The 25,252-nt window shown below is 40.3% G+C and overlaps 1 long non-coding RNA gene across 1 annotated transcript in view; it reads left to right on the plus strand.

The window, feature by feature from the left end:
* Positions 1-25,252, plus strand: part of LOC115370667 (uncharacterized) — a 114,166-nt gene that overhangs the window by 53,831 nt on the left and 35,083 nt on the right. The window contains exon 3 of the long non-coding RNA XR_003929269.1: positions 15,992-16,050. This is a non-coding gene — a long non-coding RNA (uncharacterized LOC115370667). The remainder of the gene's footprint in view (positions 1-15,991; positions 16,051-25,252) is intronic.

The raw sequence follows: 25,252 nt of genomic DNA on the forward strand, positions 1-25,252 counted from the left end.
TCTATTGCTGATTAGCGATGGGTTGCGTCATGTCCTATGTCAGCACTCAAGCTCAAAAATTGCTTAGATTCAGTCCTCTATGGTGGATGTGTGCAGTCGTCCCCATGTAGTGTATTGAACAAAGTTGTGTTTGATTGTTTTCTGTGATTTAACTCAGAAAGAATCAAAAAATGGAAATCCACATAGACTATGATGTTCAATTATAAAAGATTAACACTGGCAGACTGTGACCTATTGATGAATATGATCCAGATGAGTTTCTCCTCTGCTCCTCTTTCAAAACAAACCACTTTGCGGAGCAGCTACAATGTCACATTGGCACGATGCTGTTGGCAACCCAGTGCAATGCATTTAGGGGGATTAGAGCGTTACGTACAGCTCTCCCAATCCCATTTCCCCTCCTTGCGGGGAAATGGAATGTGTCCAGGTTCCAACTCTATAATCATTTGTATTCCCTGATTGTCATATCAGATATTACATACTGTTCCTCTCCACCCTAAGTTAATTTGCCTCTTGAATTAGTCACTCATCGTGTCCACAATTGTTCATGTTCTCGATTGTTCAAAGTCCTACCATATGTGCATTTCTTTGGATCACTTGCTGGGCCATCTTGTGGCTTGAACAGTTCCAGTGCCTCTGATCGAAAGTCTACCCACTATTTTCTGTGCAGTTGATGGCCCTATAGGACATACAGTGTGTACCAGCCTGGCCTTGTCTGTCCTTGTGTACTGGACTTTTCTCTCTTCGCTGGCATCCACAGTAGCCTTGTCCCTGGCCAAGGGCTCCAGATCCCTGTACCAATATTAATAACTGAATGCTCCCGTTCCTGTGGGAAATTCAGATGCAGTTCAGGGTTTGTTCCCCTGCCACCGGAAGGACGCCACATCTGTTTAGTGGACACACAAATCAGTTCTTATTCAATCAGACATTTCTACTGTCATTCACTCCATCAATAAACCCGAGCTGTGGATCCATCCTTTGTGGAGGGCTGCACCACTAGCACACCCAGGTTTCATCCACGAAGCCTTGTTTTTACTGGCTCATGCTGGGTCCCTACTACGGTGCTGCAATTTCCTTGTTCACGTCATCTCAGGGTCAGAGACCTAATTATCAGTGACAACTACATTATTTCCTGCCATATCAAATTCAGCAAAATTGATCAGTCTGGGTCAGGCCACCCAATTTACATTAGTAACTTTCCGTCACGTCACCATTGTTTCCCCTTTACCGCCATTCTCAATCATCCTGTGCTCCTCATGAGCTTCCACAGCGACTGCAGCCAACCTCCCTCCCTGTCATAGGCTCAGAGAAGATGTTTTTCCAGCGTATATGAGACCTATGCTCATGAAAACCTGGTGAACTTTCTCCAAATACAGCTGAAGTGCATTTAATCCTTCAATAAAAACAGCGTCTCAGTGTGTAAACTGGCACTTTAGGGCTGCAAAGTGTCTCCACATAGGCGTTGCATACCTGTCCAAGAATGTCGGCTTAACATTCGGCTGAAGTTAGTTGATTAATAATAAATGAGGTGAAGTTACCGTAAAATACTGTAAAATGACAAATGAAGATGTTGAATACTGACACAAAATACCAGCTTTAGTGTAAAAATAACTTTATCTGCTGTCTAAAGCCTGGTCCTTTTCCACGGCAAAACACAAAGATTTCACATGCTGTTCACTCTTACTTTGATTGTTTCTCACAAATTGAATTGGAGTTCATGACAAAATTTTTGGAGGGAGAGAACATCGTATTATAGAGTTTCACTTCAGCTCCAGTGGTGCCGCTCTTATGCACAGCTCTCCTTAACCTAGCCCCCCTTCAGGGACAATTGATATACCAAATCTCCAAGTTGACATGTTCCAACTCTGTACTTTTGCCACTACATGCATATTTTTTGTATTTTTTTTATTCTATTTGCAATCCTTTTACCTTGCCAAGTTTCTATGCTCTGAGAGCTGCACAGACAGTGTACATCAGAGGCTTTGCAGTCAATTGCATTACAGATGCCTTCGCTTTCACGCCTGGCGCCATCGTGGGTCCGCTGGAGAAATAGTTGTGTTAAAACAATGGATAAAACAAGAGGTGCTTGAAGCAGATTTGGTGTAGGTGTGGGTCAGCTGGGCAATGTTATGTCTAATGTTAAAGCTGAAGTGACCCACCCCACCCCTCCAAATTTAGGTTGTTGTGAGACAGGAAAATGCCTTGTCTTTAAGCCCCTCAGTCCTACTTAATACTCCAATGCAGTACAAGTTGTAGTTGAAAAACTTTCAGCTGGTTTATGGCATTGTTAGCTTCCGTAAAGCCAAGTCAAAAAACAACACCGACCTTGCCAGCATCTGTGCGATACTACTACAAGATACAGATCTTCCCCTCGTTTTGGTCAATTTGTATATTTTCATTCATTAGTTAATCACATCTACGCATGTTTTGTTTTTTTTATAGTGTACGCTCGATTTAGCTTGTGTGGCAAGCTTCAAAGTGATTTCACACACAGTCTAATAAGTTGAGCTTACTTGATTTGACTGAAATATCTGGTTTCATTATAGGCTGATATTTTGCTGCAGAAAGAAACATTTAGGCATCTGATACGGTTTAATGAACAGAATTGTTGACAGCGTTAAATAAATAGCTCATAATGAGTCATTAAGGCGTGAACTACTGACAAAGTTCGCCATGCAAATGACATATTGATGAGCTGATGGGCTCTGCCATTGTCAACATGCAGATGAGAGAACAGTGAGTATCATCATGTCTAAGATGGGGTTTGGGCTGGCGCTATGTATTAATTAATTATGTGCATTTTATACATATTTGTGCATTTTTTATTTTTTTATTTTTTATCCAGCTGGCAATGTTTGTATGTCTTGAGTGCACAAAAACGTGTTGTGCTCACAAGTTAATATCGGGCCACTCCCAGGCCTGTGAATTTGAAAATGCAACTGTGCTGTTCACGGCTGTTGTTTCCCAGCAGCTGAGGACCTCCAGTATGGCTGACAGAGGGTGTGTTACATCACCTAAAAGCCGTCTGTACTGTATTGACTTTGTCTGACCCAAACATGATAAGCTTAGCATTGTGCTTGTCATCACTGGACAAGTGAGTCAAATGAATCCCTCCCCACGTCTTATTTTCCTCATTTTGATTCGCACTGCTATTTTTGACTATCTCATCGACTGGGCCGTGTGCAAGAGTTTTTTTAACAGACTCATCCTAGACTCTCTGATGATTGTCCTGAAACCAACCTGTAATCATTTTATGCACTGTACTTGTTTAAAAAAGAAAGAGACACTCCTTCACACTCCTGTCCTAGAAATTCTCTTTTAACTGCCGTTGTGTATTCTGTTTGAAGCTCGGCTTGACAGCTTCATTTGTGAAGTGTCTCAATTAGGCAGAATATTTCTGCCGACATATCTCGACGCCCAGACTGTCTCACTAGAACATGAAAGCCTGGGCTTAAGGAAGTCATCACACACCTCGGCAGAGAGAGACAGCACACATGCACACACACACGCATGCACATTCACATTCAAACGCTAAAAATAGAGGCAGCTATCCTACTAACGCTGGTTAATGCTGCTCACCCCAGACAGTTGGATTTGCATATCTTTAATGTGCTTTTTTTCTCCTCTCTCCTTCCCTTCTCTACATTTCTCCTTTCCTCTTGGTCTCTCTGTCTCTCTCTCTTGTGTGAAACAGTCTGGTCTCTTATAGGAATTCTCAGGAGGGTTTGCAGTGCATGTTGGGAGGGAGCTTTTTGTATCAGAAAAGCAAGAAAAAAGCAGGCCTGAAAAGATTTCAACAATTGTGGTAATTAGAGATTTTGGAAAAGGCGGGACCCCCCCACCACCACCCCCACCAACCCCATCCACCATCACTAGCCCCCTCTCTGTCTCTGTCTCTCCCTCTCTCTGTCTGTCTGTCTCTCTGTCTCTCGCAGGTCTTTCAGGCCTATTGGCCAGTGTAATGGTCTCCATCTGGTCTGTGAGGGGGAAGAAAGGTATTGAGTCTCTGAGCTGTAAAGGACGGCCATCTGGGCCGGGACACTCCCACAACTCTGAGGCTACTTCTCAACTGTCCCAACCGACCAGTAACCGGCCCGGTTAGCTGTCCTCATGACCCAGTGTCAGTAACAATAACTACAATAGGACCTGGCCCATTTATCCCATTTAGCCTGTCTGGCTGCATGAGAGCTTTAACAGACATCTCAGCTAGTTAGCAACGTCCCTCTGCCAGCAGTACGCCATACTGAAGAAAGCATTTTAGTGCTGTGCCAGTATGTGTTTGGGGTCCGGCCAGTATGTGTTTTTAAATGCCAAGACTGATATGTGATATATCTTAAATTTGACCATGTTTATGCCAAAAAAATTCTAAACATTACAAGGATTCAGTGTTTCCCCCAGTGTTTGATGCTTTAAACATGGTTGGAAAAGCTTGAACAGCTTTTCTTTTCAACTTTTCTTTTCATGCAGTAAAAGTTAGATCCTCCACTGTAGTTCAGGTGCAGTCACGTTCTCCTCAGTAATAATAGCAGCTGTCCTTACTCATTGTTAGTGCTAATCCAAGTTTGACCAACGTCAGTACCTCTATGTTTTGTTCTGAAACCGCCAGTAGCTGATATTTTGTACCAGTATATAATATACCATTAATTTGACCATGCTCGTGCCAAAGGTGGCACGTGTTCATGTTTCTCCCTGAATTTTATTCGTAGCAGGTTGGAGGGAGCATTTAGACGAGATGGGTATGGCAGGGGCCTGCCGATACGATTCACAATACTTGGTTGCCAATTCAATTACATTTCTGTAACTGTTGTGATTCCATTTTATGATTTTGTGTGACTGTTGATTGCTTTTTTAAACACTGGATCATGAAAAACAGCAGAATCATACTTAAGAATTATACATACTACTACAAAGACAGTTATCATGCGCACCTCCATCAAACTGACTTTGAGCTTTTAACGTTTCTTGCAGGCATCAGGATAGAAACCAGCCAGCAAAACAAGAAGTGTGTGGTGTTTTTTCCTGAGTAATCTGAAAGCTGATATGGGCAACATGGGCTGCATGCTGGTTGTATTACCACAACGCCCGACTTTTCATACAGCAGCGCTCGTGTCCAACTCATCTTTACCTTCTACACAATTAAAGCCAAAGTTCTTTCAGGGTTTTGAGTTAAAGAGGTGGAGGTGCGAAACGGATCTATGCTTTTACTCTCAGTCTTCAATTCCTGTGGTGATGGGCTTAATTCCCACAATGCTGCCACAGAGGATGTTTGTTTGAACAGGTCACACCGTCATATGTTTCATTCTAAGTGCCATGTTCTCCTCCAAAATATCAATTCAGGGTCAGTGTGGTGATATAAATATTGTCCAAAAAAAAAAAAAAAATCGCAGTTTGTAACTGAATTTATGATGTCCATTTGCACTCTTTAATTAGAATGATTTAAAATTTAGTGAAGTACAATACTCAAGAAAAATGTACTTAAGTAAAAATAAAATTACTCAAAAATTCTTAAAAAAGCACAGGTGCACAAAAAGTTACTCAATTACAGTAACATGAGCAAATTTAATCAGTTACTAACACCTCTGCTTATCTTCATGCAAACATACGGACAAACTCATAGCTCCTATTTAACATATTTAACTTTTTTCACCTGCACTCATTTAGGAGAATTTTGGCTGTTACTTGCCTGAAAAATGATGCAAAAGACTTTGCTTCTTGTAAGTGTTTTCCACCAATCAGCCACAATAGCACCAAAACTGGTTAAAGTTGATTAAAATTTACTGCATTTTGCAATTACGTTTCTGCTATTCCAGATTTGAAGCATCACTCAGTGAATGGCCAACTTGCCGGAGGTCTGTGCTCTCCTGAGTGAATTTTCTGGTGAAGTATTTAGTCATTATTATGGATTTCCTGTGTTTTTAGGAGTCTGTTCACACTGAAAAAGGCTCATAAAATAACATTAATTTAGTAAGAAAGTGAAAATATTAAACATTAATAGCTTAAATATATGCTTAAATAAATTTAAATTATGTTATTTGACAGTCTGTCCACCACCATGTCTGCTCAGAAGACTGCTGGCTCTCAGACAGATGCGGCTGATGGCCCCTGTCCTCGTCTTCCATTTGATTGGACTTGGTTTTTGCTGTGTTTCAGTGCAGAGATGCTGCAAATTAACACAGACGGTGCAGATAGGAGTTGTGTTTCTTTTAAGTAAGCAGACTCTCAGAGATGAGGGTTTGTAACGATATATGGTAAACACTTGACCAGACCACGCAAATGAATGTGTTGAACCAAACACATAACAGCATGTAAGACCCAGCGCCTCAGCTGTTTATTTTTTAAATAACCCGCAGCAGTTGAGATGTCTGATAATCCAAACACAGCTTGACTTCCCTAAGATTCTCCGAATACAAACAATCCATCCTGTGAGAGCTAACTGTATACAGTATATTTATTCTTTCCCATTTCAAATAAAGTTTCAGCTATAACCAGATCATTTAAAATAAAGCCATGTGCCAATATCGTTGACGGGTATCATCAGCTCAAACCTATCCAGAGGTCCTAAACAAACACTGTTTGTACAATGGGTGGAAAGTGAATTATTGCGGCGCCCTGCCCATGCAGGAAGCCTCCACCTCTAGACACTAAAACCAAAGAATAAGAATTTATGACTTTGGTTACTGTATTTCTGGGGTCACGCAGAAAAATAAATCTACTGGTAATATCTAATTCCCCAGTATCTAAATGTGTTTAAAGCAGCTAATACACAGATTACTGACTGTGTGATTATGTGTGATGAGACGATGTGACTGCTGACTAAGTGCCGGTCCGCTTTAACTCTTGGCAGCTAGGCCTGACAGATACAGCTGGTGAGTCCAGGTCCTGGATCCTTGGGAGTTGGGCCTTGTCCCAAAGTAAGATGAATGTTTATCTCTAAATAGGCAGCATTTAACAGTGAGCAAAGATAGCATATAGCAAAAATAGTCAACTCTATCATCAGGACAACTGGAGACACAACTTTTGCACAGTAAATCTAATTTATAAGACATCACCGAAAACACCAGTAGAGGAATAAAGTTGTTAATATGCTAGGGTTTGTAATGTTTCAATAGGTAAATGTAAATTCATTTTCAGTTAAGTAAGTAACGATAGCACTGTACTCCACTCAGTTGGGTCGTGGTTATGTTTGACCGTTATGTTTTCGACAGCTGATACCAACGCTCGATGATATACCGTATGTTGTGACTTTTAAGGTATTTTGCCATTAAGTATGACAATTTTCATGCCAAAAAAAACTAAAACAGTACTAGTATCTCTCTATTTATCTGTCTGCACTGACTGGCCAATATTGGATATTTATTAAACAACTAATATCACATGCAAACTATTCATTCATCAACTGCATTCAGGATTTACAAATGTCACTATCATGCTGGCTTTGACCTGAATGCAGACAGGCAGAGACGAGTGGGTGCTAATTAAGATAGGTAGCAGACCGTGAAGTCTTCATCTCATGGCCGGACAAGGGCTGAAATGTATGACAAGCTGCCGTCAACCTCGCCAGCTCGATTTTCACTTACCAAACGTGAGTCAATAATACGTGACATTCCAACCCCTGAAATCGGTTTCCTTTTCACATTTTCTCTTTTATTATTTCTAAGTGTTTCTCAAGGCTGACCAAGGACACTTTGCATGCGATCTGCAGGGATAAATGTGAGCACGGTGCTGCTGTGGCTTTGCACGTTCTTCCACAGCATGGCTGATAGGATGTAACAAGGAAATTAGAAAAATGACATGTGGTGATGTCATGGTAATTGAAATGTTAGGTATGCTGTGGCTCAACATGAGGCAAACAACCTCCATTATAAACTAAAAATATATTATATTCTCAGCAAGGGATTCATTTATGCTTTATTTTTAAAGCTTCACTAGGCAACTTTGCACAGTGGCTTCTCCAAATGTCAGCAAGAGGAAAGTCTGTGAAAGCTGTTTGAACTTGAACACCCTGAGATCCTGCAAGGTGACGTCTGTAAGCTGCACACAGCACGCTCATGTTTACCAACCTGGCCGGTCTGTGAAGTTGACGCTGTTTCTATTAGTGAGGATGGGACGCTCTTCTGTATTGCGACGCCATTCTGTGGAGCAGGCTCATAAAAATGGATTTACTTTTCATAAAAAATCTTGCCTACTGCAGCATTAAAGGACCATATCAGTGCAACAAACCATTTTGCAAATCATATGGGGGTATGAAAGATTTCACAACATGCAATCATAACCAATTTTTAAATCTGAATTTTTGGTTGAAACACCCACCTTATTATGCTCTGCTGCTGTTTCATGTTTCACTCCGCCCAATTTCAAGTCATCAAAACACCACAGTGCTGCTGCTTTCATGAAAACTAATGTGGACGACGTTATTAGAGTGATTGAATACTGGTGTGAACAAAGTTTGAATGCAGGGATAGAAACAAGGAAAAATGATATCGGATTTCCAAAATGTGACTGCTTGCTTTGGGAAAAGACTGGCAGAAACGTGTACGCGTTGTAGCTATCATGCAAAATTTGGTGCTTGAAGCGGTACTATTCTTGTATAACTTTGATTATTTTGATACAAGGCTAGTTACAGTATTCTTTAGATTGACCTCAGGATGATTGATATCAGCCTAAAAGGTGCATAAACTGACTTTACCCTCAACTACATCCCAGGCAGTGAGTCAGTCTTTGTTTTTCTGATGTCTGTGATTGCCTCTGTCCTTCTATCTGCAGTCTGCCTGTCGCCCCTGTCTGTCTCTCTGTGCCTGTCTAACAGCAGTCATCCAGCTATACAGTCGGTCAGTCAGTGGAAGAACGCTGGGCACGGTGCCAGGGAGCAAGGGCGCCAGTTGGGCAGTCCGTCAGTGGCGTTAAAGACATGTTATCCATCCGAGTGTATCCGTCTGGCTTAGATGCCCCCAACCCCCAACTCGCCGCCTGCAGAGGCCTGATCCCTTGTCCGAGCCCCCATGCCGCCCAAATGACACCCCAACCGCTCCCACCCCCAACCTGCACACATACACACACACATCCCGCCAAGGGGCCCTGGGTAAAGTGCTTAGGGGCCCATTCTTGCTTTATCAGCATGGCACTCAGGCCTCCAGCGTGCTACTGTAGGTCTCCAAAAACACATACACAAATAAATGAGAAGGGTGATGGAAATAACTGCTCTCTCATCTCCAGCCAAGCTGCCCTGCTGTTCAGGTCATTGTCTTTAAAGAGACAGAGGGCCAGGGAAAGCAGACCGCTGGTGACTTCCATTCCACTCTACTTTTTTTCCCCCCTTTTTTTTGTAAATAATACAGTGTCAGCAAAGTTCATTTTGCTCTCTTGTACTATAAAATAGATGAAAGGCTCCACAGCAGCTTAAAAGGACTATTTGTTTCCCAGAATACTTAGCCAGCTAATGGACTCGGCCCTTTTCTCATCAAGGCTAAAAATATAGCTGTTGCCTCTGCTGATATTGAATATACAGGATTCATACTGTGTCTTGGCCTGATAAAACCTGCTACAATGTAATGTTTATGCCAGGGTTTGTCAACCACTGGGTCACGGCCCACCAGTTGGACCTTAGCACCCCCACAGAGGCCGTGGACCAAATTTTTAGAAAATGATAATAGTCTGTGGCAAAAAGTCATATTCATATTTTTTTTTCTCAGAAATATGTAAGTGAGTGTTCCAAAAACACATTATTTTAATATTTATGGGTAGATAAAAGAGCATCAATAATAATATTTCTATCACAGTGTCCAACATGGCATGTCATTGTCGGGTCAGTGAAACGTCATGAAACACATTTAACTCAACATTTAATTGAATGTAGGTTAGACAGAGTAAATGGAGCTTTCTCTTCAGCATAAAACAAAACATGATCAGGTTAGTGGTCCCGAAAACATCTAAAATTGTCCACAGATATAATTCAGATTACATCAAATATGGATTTGCCAGGGGAGGTGATGTTGCTCATTAATAACGAAGTTATGTGGAGTAAAAGTTGTGCTATGGAAAATGGAGTTGGCTTTAGAAGTGGTGTGGTTTTTGTTACATTTTGTTTGACTACCCTTAAAGAACAGTTTGTTATTTACAACGATGGCCTGGCTCTGCCATGTTTTTATTACAGAGAAAATTTTCAGGGAAAATCCATCGTGTGTGCCTTGACTGAGAGAAAAATAATTCACTGCAATTTTAGGATCATATGAGTGATTTTGCATATTCAGTGTACAAAATGTATTATTGTGCCATTTTTCCTCCCTTTTATCCAGCCGTTGGTTTCCATTCATTCCACTACAATGTGAAAATTAACTTTCAGAGACTTTCTCCACACCAGTATTCCGTCACTGTAATAAAGTCAGTCTCATTAGTTTTCCTAAAAGCAGCCGCACTGTTGTGTTTTGATGACTTGAAACTGGGCGTAGTCAAGTCTCTCACTGGACCAAGATTCAGGACTAAATTGATGGAACGTTGTGTTTCTGTGAAAGGAATCGGTTTATGGAACAATCTGAACAAAGAAACTAAAGAAACATTACATTTAAAAGAACAATTAAAGCCAGTTTGTTAGGAAAATATAATGAAATATGTTAGTTATGTTAGATTGTCATTCCCATATCCATTGTCGTGAAAGGTATAAATATCTTTTTTTTTGTTGTTGTTGTTTGAATGGTATTAACTGAACTGTAACTTGGAAACTAAAAAGGAATCTGACTGTCAGGGTTGGCCAGCAGCTATTTTATTTTATTTCTAGTTTACTTTGTTGTTGTTTTTTAAATTATGTTTTTTGTAAATGGATTTCTTCGGATAAAGGGGCAGATTAAATAAGATTATTCTTCTTTCTGCTCCTTTTCATTCAAGATCTGGAAACGTTTGTATTTACATTAAATTGTTCTTTTCTTTTATGAATGAATGAAATAAAGAATAAACAAATAAATAAATAGTCCCTGGGGAAACATTCGCTTTACACAGTAAATTATTAGCTCTGTGGTTTATGAACAGTGAGGACTTTGTTAACTGCAGAAAATTATACGGTGGGTGTTTCAACCAAAAATTCAAATTCAGAAATTGAGGGATTTTGATTATTTGTTGTGAAATCTGTAGTACGCCAGTTGATTTGATACAAGATCTGTTGCAACGTAAAATGTGGGGAAAGGTCCAAAAATCACCGGTATGGTGCTTTAAAGTTTAGAAATTCTTAACAGCTTTGCCTTTAGTTTCACTTCAAGGGTCATTTTTGCAAGTTAAAGCATCAGTCAATAACCATGGCTATAATCTCCCTATCATTCCACAATGCATCTGCCTTTGCAATTTCCTCCATAATGACTGTGAATTGCGGCATATGATCCATAATGGAGCCCGCTGCCTGGCTCATGGCAGACCCAGAGAGAAGCCCAGACCCTGTTTTATACTTAAATCATTGAAACTTTCACTGGTGTCATTATGTGGCAGGGGAAGTGAAGTAGGTTTGAAGAAAGAGTCACCGCAGGTCTGTTGAACCTGTCAAGAGCTATTGATTGAGGCACTAGTGCTGCATGTAAGTGACTGGTTAGCTGGAGCTCCGCACAGTGATTGGAGGTCAAGTATTTCTGAATGACTGAGAGGATTTCTACACCAAAGCACCATGATCTTTATTGGCGCCTTTCTTCATCATCTGAAACTCTGTCTCTGCCTACTACTGTGCCATCCTGCTCTCTTCCCTTTGTCGTTGAAGTGATCCCTTTTTCTGCCCTCTTCTATATGAAGAGAGCTATCGGTTTTGTTGCATTTAACTTTTAACTTGATATCTTGAAAGAGTTCCTGGGTATTTGCCGTCATACAGTTATCATTGGTACACTGTATGTCAGAGTATGTCACCAACCTTCCCATAAGGTTTTGTCTTTTTTCCCAGACTAATAATATTAATTTGTGCCTTTCTCAGTTTTTTCCTGTAGGTCAGATTTCAGTGGTAGGCTGGGCTCAAGAAGTGAAGCAATCACAGCAGGAGATTCCACTGTGAAGTTAGCTTTATTAACACATTTTCAAGACAAAATAATAAGTAAAGACAAATCCTAGTCCCAATAGTCCACATCATTTTGTCCATGTTCTTTGTATTCAGTTAATACTCTTTTCAGTGTTCAGTCAAGTTTCAGGTCAGTTTTTCTTAATCAGGATCATTATAGTTTGTGTCGTTTCTGAGCTCAGTTCAGTTGACTGCCCCCTTAGATACTGGTGCTAGATCAGAAAAGGTCTATGTGCTCAGCTGGACACAGTGAAATCTAGTGAGAGGATTTTTACGTTATGACCTTCAAAAAGGCGGTTCCATGTGCAAGACAGGCTTTTCCAGCAGAAACCAACTATAAGCAGTTCTTTCTTTCTGTGTTTCTTCCCACAGTTTCAGTCAAACATGCTCGTGCCATATATCAAAATGTAACGCATCTTCTGCTGAATCTAAACCTGCAGTATGGTAGCTATTGGACCTTTACTTTTTACATGACGAGTTTCAGAAATGCGGCTCCACTGTGTCCAAGACGCAATTCTCTAGCAGAAGCTGGCTTTAAATTATATCTTGTTCTGATAGTTTTAATCAGACCTGCGCATGTTATATGTCAAAATGTTCATGTTATGGTGAAAGTAACTTCACTTGTTCTTTTTACAGTATGACTCTCAGAAGTTGTCGGCCCCACCAGGGCTATACCAAGGCTTAATTAGCTATACAGCTAACCATCCAGTGAGGGGAGAAGGATTAAACCCCTAAAAAAAACATCTCTGTTCATCAATATTACATATTTATATTTTTCTTCCATGAAATAACACCCCTTAATGCATTAAAACAGCTTAGATATAACTATACACCTTGCCTTCATCAGGAATGCACAGATCTATGAAAATGCAAATAGTCTTTGCCCACCTCCGTGCCTGCTGGCACACCAGCTCATAACTTGTATTGTATTTTAAAATCTATCTATTTTGAAAATAAAACACTTGATGGGGCAGTTCTGAATACACTGAACCAGGAAGTTCCTACAGCAACACTCTTGCAACTTGTACCATAGTTCATAATCTAACTATGTAAAAAAACATTTTTTTCCCCAGCCTATCTCCTAGCTACACTCATATTGCTCATGTGAAGCAGCCATTTCAAGTTGCTCTTGTTGATTTTTTGAAAATAAAACATCCATGTGACCGGCAGTGCATCACTCTGTCAGTTGACGGGATTGGTTCCTTCAGTTTATGACATCATAAACTGGCTTATGCGAATACAGATTTTTGATCTTGTCCTTACACTGCAGTTTCAAAGTGGAAAAAACTCAGCCATTGACCGCTTCTTTTACTCCTGAGTCTTGTAGCATATGAAAAACACCATATGGACATGCTAACAAGGTTAAAAGATTGATTTCCATCAGGGTCTTTACTGCAGCGTCTCTTAATGCCATGACTAAATTTCAATGAAGGCAACTGTTAATAGAGTACATTTTATGTGGGCTACAGTTAGGGGTGTAAGAATACACAAAAATCACGGTTCGGTAAGTACCTCGGTTTTGAGGTCTCGATTCGGTACATTTTCGGTACAGTATGGGAACAAAATGCAAAACATAAAATTGCCTTAAACAAGCAATTTTATGTTTGTAGGGGCTTTATTGTAACTTTAAACAAAATATAGAAAAAAAATAGAATACAGTGGTCCCTCGTTTATCGCGGGGGTTACGTTCTAAAAATAACCCGCAATAGGCGAAATCCGCGAAGTAGTCAGCTTTATTTTTTACAATTATTATAGATGTTTTAAGGCTGTAAAACCGCTCACTACACACTTTATACACTTTTCTCAGACAGGCATTAACATTTTCTCACTTTTCTTGTTTAAACACTCTCAAAGTTCAAACCTTCGTAGAAAAATAAGTCCAGTATTATAGAATGAACGCATTCTGTACTGTACAGGAGACACGGCACGGAGGAGATTGATTGACAATGGTCTACAGTCCCTTAGCCAATCAGGACGCAGAACACAATGCGCGGGCTCTCCCTTAGCCAATCAGGACGCAGAACACAATGCGCTGTTAAAAATAAATAAATACATAAATAAATTTGAAAAAAAGCATGCAAAATTGCACTAAAAAAATCCGTGAAACTGCGAGGCCGCAAAAGGTGAACCGCGTTATAGCGAGGGACCACTGTACTGCTGCCAAGTGCTGGTAATAAGTTTTCCAATAAATATTCTCATTATAAACAAAATATATATGAATAAGTTTTCCAATACGTAAAATTTTCTCAAATAAACAAAAATATATATAAAATAAGTTCTCCAATAAATAAAATATTTTCAAATAAACAAAATATATATAAACTATATATTTATAAAAACTCCGATGGCAGTTGTTATAGCTTTGGCCCGATCTGAACTGCTAGGGAGAGGCTGCTTGAATGCTGTAGTCAGCTGTGTTTGCACCAGGGTCATTTTTTTCTTGTACCAGAGATATTCACACTTGGATGATGCCATTTCAAATAAAATAGCATGTTTGTCGTGTTGCCATGAACGTACCCGATCTCAGCTGAGCAATGTCGGCACCCTGCCTTTGTTTTATCCACGTGTCTTTGTCCGTTGCGATATTTGACCAGGAAGCCGAAGTGTTCCCAAACAGGAGATTTTAATGTCAAGGAACGGTCTTCAAACTCTAGTTTCTCGCCAGTGCCGGTTTTGGTAGCATTAGCCGTAGCCATGACATCAGTGCTCAGGCTTCAGGTCCAGGCTGTTCTCATTCAACGTTCGTACAAATTCCTACGAAAAATATTGCACTATAATTCGTATATTTCCCACGTAATTGTGAACCAGAAAGTTGTGATCACGTGACCTATGCGCTGCAGGCTGGTCTTACTGTGAAAACAAAATAAATGGCGAACATTCCTTTTATTCTCAGTGGAAAATATAGTATAATATATGTAGCCTATGTGTATATCATGAATAAAGATGTGTTATGAAAAATAAAAAATATATATAAATCTTTAGTGCTATTTTGACGTGTTTCCGCGGTTTTTCCACCCGCTCTGTTTCGCTGACTGAAAGGGTTGTGTTCAATGGCGTAACATAATAGCATATTATCAACTTTCATGCACTTTATTACACTTTATTGACTTTATTGATGAAAGTCAAATCAGACACGTTGCTGATAAACACTAGGATTATGGGTAATGTAGTGCTTCTCCGTGATATGACATCGCAAATAAAACATGTTTTCTTAAAATAAAGTTGATATTATACAGGACTTGTGGACTCGGCTGAATCACATGCCATCGTTACACAACCTCATAGCTCGTGGTAAGTCTGCCTTGGATGGTTACAACGTTATGGCTAATAATCAGACCTTTTTCCGGAATATCGATTAAATTTGCACTTCCGGGATCTATGAACCACCACCATTTCCTGCTAGAAATGTTATCAAAACGCATTTGAATGCATAAGCTCTCTTAAAATATTGCATTTTCCACTGAGAATCAAAGGAATGTCCGCCATTTTTCTTAAGGCTCTTGCTTCGGGGCTCGCGCATGCGCGCGGATTGCTCGTGCTGCTGGATATTCGTAGGAATATGCACGAAAATTTGTGCATAACTTTTCGTATGATATCATACGAACCGTTTCATGAGAATACGTTGTCAGGTCATGCTTCAGGTGTAGCTTATTATTCTTCTTCAAGAGAGACTAGACGCTTCCCCGTCGTACTGCTGCCCTCTACTGTTTTGCACGTGTAGCTGCAGGTGGATATGGACAAATGAAAACGAAACTTATGTTCCACCACCCATTATACTTGTGTGGTAACTCACATGCTGTACACCTCTGTACCGAACCCAACACCCTGTACCGAACGCCCTGTACCGAACCCAACGCCCTGTACCGAAAATTTTCAATACAAATACATGTACTGTTACACCCCTAGCTACAGTACAAATTGTGGTTTTCATGTGTGGTCTCTCCTTTAACTCCAGGTGTTTTCTCTTCACAGTAATAATTACAGAAGTTGCTACTATTGAAGGCTGAGGCCCATGTGGAGACATACACAAGGTAAGACAATGACATTCACCATCCTGAATGGCTGTAAATCTCTCTGATTTACTTTCTCCCTCACTCAGTTGCTTTTTGATGTGGATGTGGATTTGACATTAGTGGTGGAATCATCCTTGACAGTTTGCACATGATCCATCAATATGAATACTGGCTCATACAAACATGTGAAAATCAATGTCTTTCTTATTTCAAATGAACCACCCACGCTTCTTTCCAATCAGAGCTTCATTCGCCGTTGGTGTGAAATGCCTAGGGCTGGACTTCTCTCTTTTATTCTGCTCTGAAGAGGTAGAGAATGTTCACAATACAAACAAAGCACACTGGTGCCACGTGACCTGGGCTCTGTGTGCATGTGTGTGTGTGTGTGTGTGTGTGTGTGTGGCCAAAAGGTACTGTACAGTACAAAGATTTCTTACCTCATGCCAATGGCATTTCATGAGAGAAAGAACAGAAGCAGGGAGGTTGGGGTGGGGGCATTTGGAGCCCATGCCCTCTTGGGGAGGAATGAGGGTCCTGCGCTCATCCTGTTCAAAACATTAAACCAACCCAGTGGAGGCTGAAGAAATGGTGACTGTAGAAATACAAGAAAGACAAAAAGGAAGAAAGGTGGATAAGAAAGGGAGAGATGAAAAACTAAAACAAAGAAATACTAAAGTTTGATTTGGAGCCTTAGAGGTTGGAGGACAATGCTTTAAAGCTGCGGTGAGGCTCCGATTTTTTTCATTCTTGAAATCACAGTTGAAGGCAACTTTGTCAGCCATAAGTGGCTGTGAAGTTTGATTTTTGAAAAGTTTTGAAGGATTTGTCACGCCAAACATCTTTTATCTGTGAACTGAATATGTTCCTTGTAGTTTCTTGGTGGTGAAGAAATTGGTGGACAGAGTGCTCATTCACTTCTGTTTAAGAGGCAGCTTGCAGTTTTAAGGTGAAATGTGTCACTTCCAGCACAGGGAAAAATTCACACCAGCATTTCATGAATCTACAGTGTGTGACTGACAGGGGTGTAGACATGCAGGAGCCCTGTCCCATCTGTCCCCCTTTATTCTACCCAGAAATTTCTCATAGTTTGTCCAGTTACTAAATAGTTCACCCATTGTCATGAGTGGGCAGTCTCTTTTTAACTAGTGCAGTGCCCGTTAAAATGTGTGAAAATGTTTTGGGTGCAAAAGCTCCCATGAAAATGTTCTGACCTCAATGCAATCAAAGCAATATTCAACGTGTTTGAATAAGACCCAGATTCCACCTCAGTCGTCCAACCTGAGCTGATGCTGCTCCCACCATGCTCGTCAGGTGGAGCCTGGACTTGGTCATGGTGAGACGTTTCTGTGCTCATCATCCTCGCTGATTTAATTGTTGCACATTTATTATGGTAACGGTGACTAATTGCTTACGTGTGATTCATTTGTGTTATTCTTTCACTTTACAGTAAGTCAGAGTCAACATGTTATTTAGCTGTTAATGTTCTTTTTATTTATTAGTTGTGACACACCTTGTAAGATAGATATCAACACTACAAAACAATCACTGACACATGAGATATCGCAATTGTTTAGGTCCATGTGATGAATTAATCATATGGACAGTATAAAGAGCCACGCAGGTATGCGTAACAGTCACACGTAATGACAGCTGTTGTGGCTGTTGGAGAACACAACGTAATCAGTGAAACGCACTTTTTATTTCCCATTTGTTTAATTGGGAGGTGTAAAGACAGGAGCAGCAGGCAGCGGACTGATATAAACACGTCTGGTTACGTCTTCATACATTTATGGTTAACCATACGAGTGCAAAAGAGGCTTGTGCACTATATGCCTGCAAATGCATACGCCATCAGTGGCTGATTTTTATAAAACACATTGATACATACACATGGTTTTATATAAATCTGAGGGAAAATGAATATGTCAAGAAGAATGCTTATGTATGTTTCTTGCTTTGGGCGTACTCAGTTTTAGTCATGACTGCATGCAGAGTTTTATGTATCTCAGGCTCAGGATGCGGCTGCACGCTGGGAAGGTTCAGGGCTGGGAAAAAAAAAAAGTATTTGGGGCTTTAGCCCTTAATGCCGAGGCCTGGCGATGGCTATGCCACAGGACAAACCAAACCTGTCTCACTATCACAGCGGCACCACTCATCGACATGCTGGAGTTAAAAATATAGTAACAAGAAAAATAGAAGTTACAAGAAAATAATTATAATTTGCAAATATTATAAATATAGAGTACATTTAAAATTAAATTACAAGAAAACCCCAAAATTTGTTTCAAAAAAATGGAAAAATATAAAATTTCCTCCAAAAATTAAAAAAAAAGTAATTAAAAATAAATAGAAATAATTAAAATTAAATATTTTGAAGTGAGGGTGAAATAAAACCTTTTGAACCTGCTGATCTATTCTTATGTTATGTTAAATAAATAAATAAATGATGTACTACTCCTAAACATTTCCCTTACTTTTGACATGGTCATGCCCTCATTGCTCACTTTTTCTTTTTTTTTTTCTTTTTCAGTCCCTCTTGGTGTCGGCAGTAATACTTGATGGTTTATCCGATTCATTTTTTTATTTCTATCCTTGGAAATGTAAAGGCTACTAGCTTTTTTCCCCCTAATAGCTCCAGATGCCTTATATATGTGTCATCTTGAGTAGTCATTTACCACAGACCTATTCATTCTCTTACTTCAATCACAGATTCTTTACATCATCTTTACATTTCATCTGGCAGCCAGGGCTCTCCAAGTGCTTTGAGTGTATAGTTGACCCTATCATACAGCATGCTCGGTGGAAGTTTATGCAGTCAGTAAGGCATTGAAGGTTGGAGGGGGGAGGGTTGGAGTGTGGTGGGAAGGGGGGTTTCCTTCATCTCTGCTTGCCATATACATATACTCAGTGGTGTCGTCTGTGCTGGAGTGCTGGAACAGATTCAGAGGAAGGAATTATTGTTCTTCTTCAGGGTTTTATGAGCCAGAGGAAGTCGTAGACAACACGGCTCTCCCTACTCCTCCCTTTCTTTGACTTCCTTTCTCACCCGTTATCATCTGTCTATAATGCACAGTGCATCGCAACGTTCCCATGTGGCCCTATGCGCTGGAGAAGCCAAGTAGTTTGCATGACAAACAGTAAGCAATCGAAGTTGCTATTGTGGCACACTTTCCAGCAGGGCTAGAGGGATAAAATTAGTTTTCCAATATGTGGAGTTGATGCTGGTCTTTTACTAAAAATCAGATCTGGTTCAGTCAGTGTCATCCACCTCTGATACCATGAAATGCAGTTTATATTGCATATTTATTAAGTTCAACTGATGTTAATGCAAGGTTGTGATCAGATTCCATACAAGCACCCATAAATAACCTATAGTCACAGCATACTTTGGGAAATGATTATCATTAAGGGTTTATATATTTCAAATGCTTTGGGGATTGACTTAATCATTTCTGTGTTTTTCCTTGTAGATAGATAGATAGATAGATAGATAGATAGATAGATAGATAGATAGATAGATAGATAGATAGATAGATAGATAGATAGATCGATAGATAGATAGATAGATAGATAGCTAGATAGCTAGATAGATAGATGAATATGAGAGAAGCCATTGACACTTCGATGTCAAACAAGACTGTTATGGCGCCAATTCATTTATATTAGAATAGTTTAGCAAACAAGATGCCATTGAATACATTAAATTGAATTAAATTAAATTGTGTTATTTTGCATTGCCATCATGTCAGTGCTGCTGTTAATGTTGCTTTTCTGTGGTTGTTGCTTTGTGCTGTATTACAGTTAAAGATGTTTTACTTGCTTTATCAAACAAACAAACAAACAAACAAACAAAAAAAGTAGCAACTTTGACAAGAGAGAACGTTTGTCAGGATAGTGGCCTGCCTCTCTGAACTTTGAAAACTGGGATCAAAATTTTCAATCCCAGTGTGGATCTTAGTGCTGCATTCAACACTGTCATCCACTGTCAAACTGGGTTGCACTTTTGAGCATCAATGAGTTGAAGCCATGTCTACAAGATGGTGACTGTTTTACCATCATTGGCAACAATGTATCCAAAGAAACCAGCATGATATGCGGAGTCCCCCAAGGGTCAATTCTCGGGCCTCTTTTAGCCAACTTTTACTTGCTCTCATTACCCCAGTGTATGCATAATAACAGAATCTCATGCCATTTTCACTTACCCTAGACAATAGTGCCATAGATTTGCTGTGTCAGCGCCTTGAATAAATCAGTTACTGGATGTGTCAAATTTTCCTTCACCAAGTTAAAGACAGAACTTACATGAGAGGCTGAAAGTTAGTGTTCAGTTTGGCTCTCTGTCTCTGAAACCTAAAACTCAAGGCACAAATCTTGGTGTATGCCTAATTATCGAACCAAATCTAAACTCTAGAGCTTAGTCAAGCCTTTCACTAGCACCATCAACAAGAGACATTTAAAGGTTTATTGATTTGAGAGTGGGATGATGTGTGGAATGAGCGATGCTAGCTGTTTGTGGGTCTTTGGGTTTTGCTGGCTGCACTGTGGGGAAGCATCTAATGGGAATCTGCCATGGCTCCCGGGCACGGTGGACCCCCTCAGGACTCTGGGGGAGAAAGGAGCGGAGGAGAGGAGAGAGGGAGTAGTAAAGAAAACAGGGATGGGAGGGAGGGGTGCACAATAATGAGGACGGAAGGGAGGAGAGGTTTTGGAGGATATATATAGGAATGATGGAAGTAGTGCAGTTGAGGTGTGGTCCTGTTATTGGTCCTGTTCCTGCTCCTGAAACTGCGCTGATAGCTTCAAATAACAAAATCAGTCCATCATGTGAAAAATAGTAATTAAAAAAAACCAAAAAAAAAAACACAGAAAGAATCCATGGATTCCTGTCCGAACACAACTTAGAAAAACTTGGACACACACAGCTCATTAGAGCACAGCTGCTGGAGTTCTGAAAGACGAAGAAAACTAAACACACTACATCAATTCTCAGATCTCAGCACTGACTTCAAGACTGTCAGAGAATTTATTTTAAAACACTGCAGCTTTTATATAAATCACTCAACAGTCTAGGGCCAAAATACATCTCTGACTTGCTTTTACAATTTGAACCCTGTAGACATTTTGGGTCATCTGGGAATGGTCTGCTAACTGTTCCCAGAGTTTAAACAAAACATGGCGAACAGTATGTAGTTACTACACTGTGTGTAGGAGCAGCAAACGTCCAGATAATCTAAAACTTGCCCCAACTGTGGCTCGTTATTTCCCATCATGCTGTTGTTCAAGGACTATGTGAGGTGTTACACAAATAGAAAAACATCTACCTCATGAGACAGGTGCATAAGGGAGGGACGAGTAGATGAAAAGTTGCAAATAAATTCTTGCAATATGCAGTGATATGTCTGACGTGATGGGTTGATACTAGACCTTCATCAGGCAAATGGTTAGTTACAATGAAAAGCCATCTTAAACAGGGAGTGGTTGTAACTTTGAAACCAATCACACTCCCCAAGTGCAATAGAAAGGTATAAATACCAAACATTAATTTACTATAAGACTGAGCTAAACAAGTAATAAACTCTCTAAAGTACCAGTTATATGCACATACATAGTAATTACATGAATGAAATGAGTTTCCATTGAGTTTATAGTCCATCGATCAATGGAAACAACATGCCAACCAGGAGGAGACGGTCACACCTGGTCACACCCCATAGTACTTTGATAGAAAATTGCTTAAACTGTATTTTCATATTTCAAATGCAGACCTTGGCTAAAAGATATTTGTAAAACCTCAGGATGAATCCATAAAATTTCCATTGAGAGATTAAACCCAACATCTCAACGTCTTGTTGCATCCACCCATGGCCTTTTCTAGTGTTACTAGAAAAGAAAATCGTTGGAAGCCAGTGAGTTAACGACGGTGTATTTACACGTATGAGCGTTAAAACAGACTTGAAGCATAAAAAGTCAGAGCAAATTGCCGATGCACATGTGTGACAGAGCAGAAACCTGCGCCTCTGCAGAGCTGGTGTAGAAGTGAGAGACTGCAGTGGCATTAGTGGCCTTACAATGGCTGAAGGCTTTTCCACTCTGCCAAGAATAAAATCCAAGGGAGAAACAATGAATCCTTGGAATTTTACCTCCTACCGTCTTTATGTCTCCTATGTTACCTATTTTTCCTCTACTACTCCCATTGTGCTTCTCTCTGACTTTTCTTTGCCTCTCGCAGTTCACCCCACCCTGTTATTTTCCCTTCCTTTCCATTTGCTTCCTCCTCTCCCACACTATAGCATCCTTCTCTCCCCGCCTCTCTGCTGCCTTATACAGCCCACCTATTCTTCTTTAAGGTAATACAACCTCCCTCTTTTCTGCACATCTGGAGCTACTGCTGAGCCATCTCCTAAAATTCCTGAAATGTTTCTCCACTGGGCCAGGCATCCTCCGGTTGGCTGTCTCCACCCAGGATCCACTAGCATAAATTACACTGTGTCCTCATGCAACCTATGCTCATACACTATGCTAAGGCACAGTTCTGTGCTATGGGCTTGTGTTTCAGAGTCACTATCGTGGCTTAAAGAAATGGTAAACTAATGTACGATTAGGACTAGTATTTACCCGCAGCCTTTTTGCATATTGAATAAAATGAGCAGCCATGATTTGGAATATGCTTTGTTCTGTTCAGCATATACTTATTAGGGACTGTATGGGCTGGTGGCAAGTGTAATACAGGATTAAATCACATATTTAAACATCGTAAAATTGCCATGGATTATGCTGCCTTTCCTAACAAGCTGTTGTGCTCCTGCTCTTGTTCTATGTGGTGCAAATCAACCCCTTTGTGCCTCAAGCGATGGTTTCATGAACTGTTGCTGTATATCAGTTCACTGAATCATAATTGCTAATTCGGGGTTTGGGGGATTTTGACTAACAAATGTTATGTTGCGCCAATAATTACAATGGGCATTTTCATTCACCATGACCTGCTAAATCACTTTCAAAAATAATTTCAGCTCTCAAAATGGCCTTACAGTCATACATCCACAGCATTGCTAGAGGTTGAGTCTCCTAAGGCATTAACATCACTTTCTATGCATGGAAACACACGCTCAATGCCCTCTACACAAACACACATTTAATTTCCTTTTTTCCTCTTTTTTCTTTTCCTCTCCTCTCCTCAGTCATCCAGATGTGTGCCGTCTTTGTATGTGTTCCCAAATAACCCCACAGCATGTGAGGTTCATTACTAAATAAGTAGCCGTCCATGTGTTATTTATTTTTTTTCCTCTCTTTTTCCTTTGTTTTATTTAGTGAGGGCTATACCCTCTTGCTGTAATGACGGTCTCCTGTCACATCCTGTGGCCATTCAAACCTGCAGAGAGGGGTTTCTGGCAAGGCTTAAGTCAAATTTCCCTCTGTACTGAGCTGTGTGCCTTTCTGATGAAAGCAGACCTGATTTTGATAAATGAAGGAGACTATTGACAGGGATGGCGCTAATTATCAGGGTGTTGAGCATTATTAATGCACCACTAACAGTGAACTCATGATTTAACTAGAAAGATGGTACGCAGAAGAGTGCATGCCAACGTCAACACGATGCAGTTCACAAGATATGCCATGTCCAAATTAAACTTTTGGCAATTCATACTTTTCCTGCTTTAATTGAAGGTAACATGTTTGTCAAACATTAAACAGTTATTCAGTAGTTATATATGTGCATGTGTGTTTGTGTGTGTGTGTGTGTGTGTGTGTGTGTGTGGTTTAGGGAGTATTTATGTTGCAGGAACTATGCACATTTTTGTGACAGACCACACCCACCACTACACTCCCTTTCGGCCAATCAGCATGAAAGGTTAATTAACTCCCTCTTGCCCGATAATCAAGCTTTCCACAAAGTTTTGCCATGTTACTTGAATCCTTTTAGAAATTATACACCTTTTTGTGATAGGCCACGCCCACTGCCACAACTCATTTTGTCCAATCAGCATTAAAAACGATAATCGGCTCTGTCTTGGCTCATGACGAATAGACAAACAGACAGACAGAATGGGGTGAAAACATAACCCCCTTCAAACTGTGATGGCAAGTTCTTCAACCCCAAAGGGATTTGTTGTGTGCAAGAAATGTTCCTGATTCTCCAAAATTATGAGGCGTATAGAGTGTATGTGACACTACTACAGGATTTGACACAGGAAAACACACAACAGGGATTGTTCAAACAAACACTGTTGTGTTCCCTTTCCTTTTGGGATCGCAGGCCATCAAGCAAAAGCCATAAACAGGCTTCTTGAGTAATACATTTTTGCGTTGTTCCCTCCAGCTCCGGCAGCCTCTGGTCTCAAAGGCTCTCTCCCCGCTAACAAACAGTGCATATATAAAGGAGAGTTTATATGGATCAAGTGCTGCTCGTTGTCTCTTCAGGCCTCCCGACCAACATTTGGCTGCGCCCCCGCTTGCCACAGTATATTACGCTGCATTCATTTCACGTGGGAATACCCATCACAACAGCTTGACGGTTAAAAGTAATGACTTGGAAGTGTTCATGCACTTACCCTTGTTTGAAGCTGTCAAGACATCATGGTTGAAGTTTTCTGTAGACTTTTGTTGCTCCTGATGAGCGTTTTCACACTTGACGTACATGAATTTGGTGGGTGATACATTTCAGTTCATGTTTTACAGCAAACGAAACATGCCACAAGCTACAAATGCAGCGAGCAGTGCCTGGCCATGGCCTGTTAAGTCTAATGATCAAAAAATAACTATGATGAGTATATCATTATTTTTGCTTCATTGGAGGTATTTCCTTGTCGGTGATGTCAGATTTCAGTAAGAAATCAAGGTCCATTACTAAACCCTAAATTCCTGAATAGTATTTACCACCTCAACATTGTATTTTCTAGTAGTGAGCTCATATCTACCATCAATGTCCGCAAAATGAAAATCAAACTTCCCACTGTAATTATTATTGCAGTGTCTTGTATTTGGGTCTTTGTCTGGCGAACCAAGGAAAATGTATCTATCGTCTTTCCCATATGATATGAATGTACCATTATAAGTCAAGGACTGGGAATGCATTTTTAAATGTGATGGTCTTACTATGCTTCTCACACTCTTTACCTGCACTTTCCATGAGGTCCTGTACAGTGCACTCTCATTGGCTCTCCTTCTAGCCGACATCAAACTGATGATTGATTAGATTGTATCGATGCCATCCCAATCTAAT

Source organism: Myripristis murdjan, chromosome 13 (assembly GCF_902150065.1).
Source record: "Myripristis murdjan chromosome 13, fMyrMur1.1, whole genome shotgun sequence".
Classification (NCBI taxonomy): Eukaryota; Metazoa; Chordata; class Actinopteri; order Holocentriformes; family Holocentridae; genus Myripristis; species Myripristis murdjan.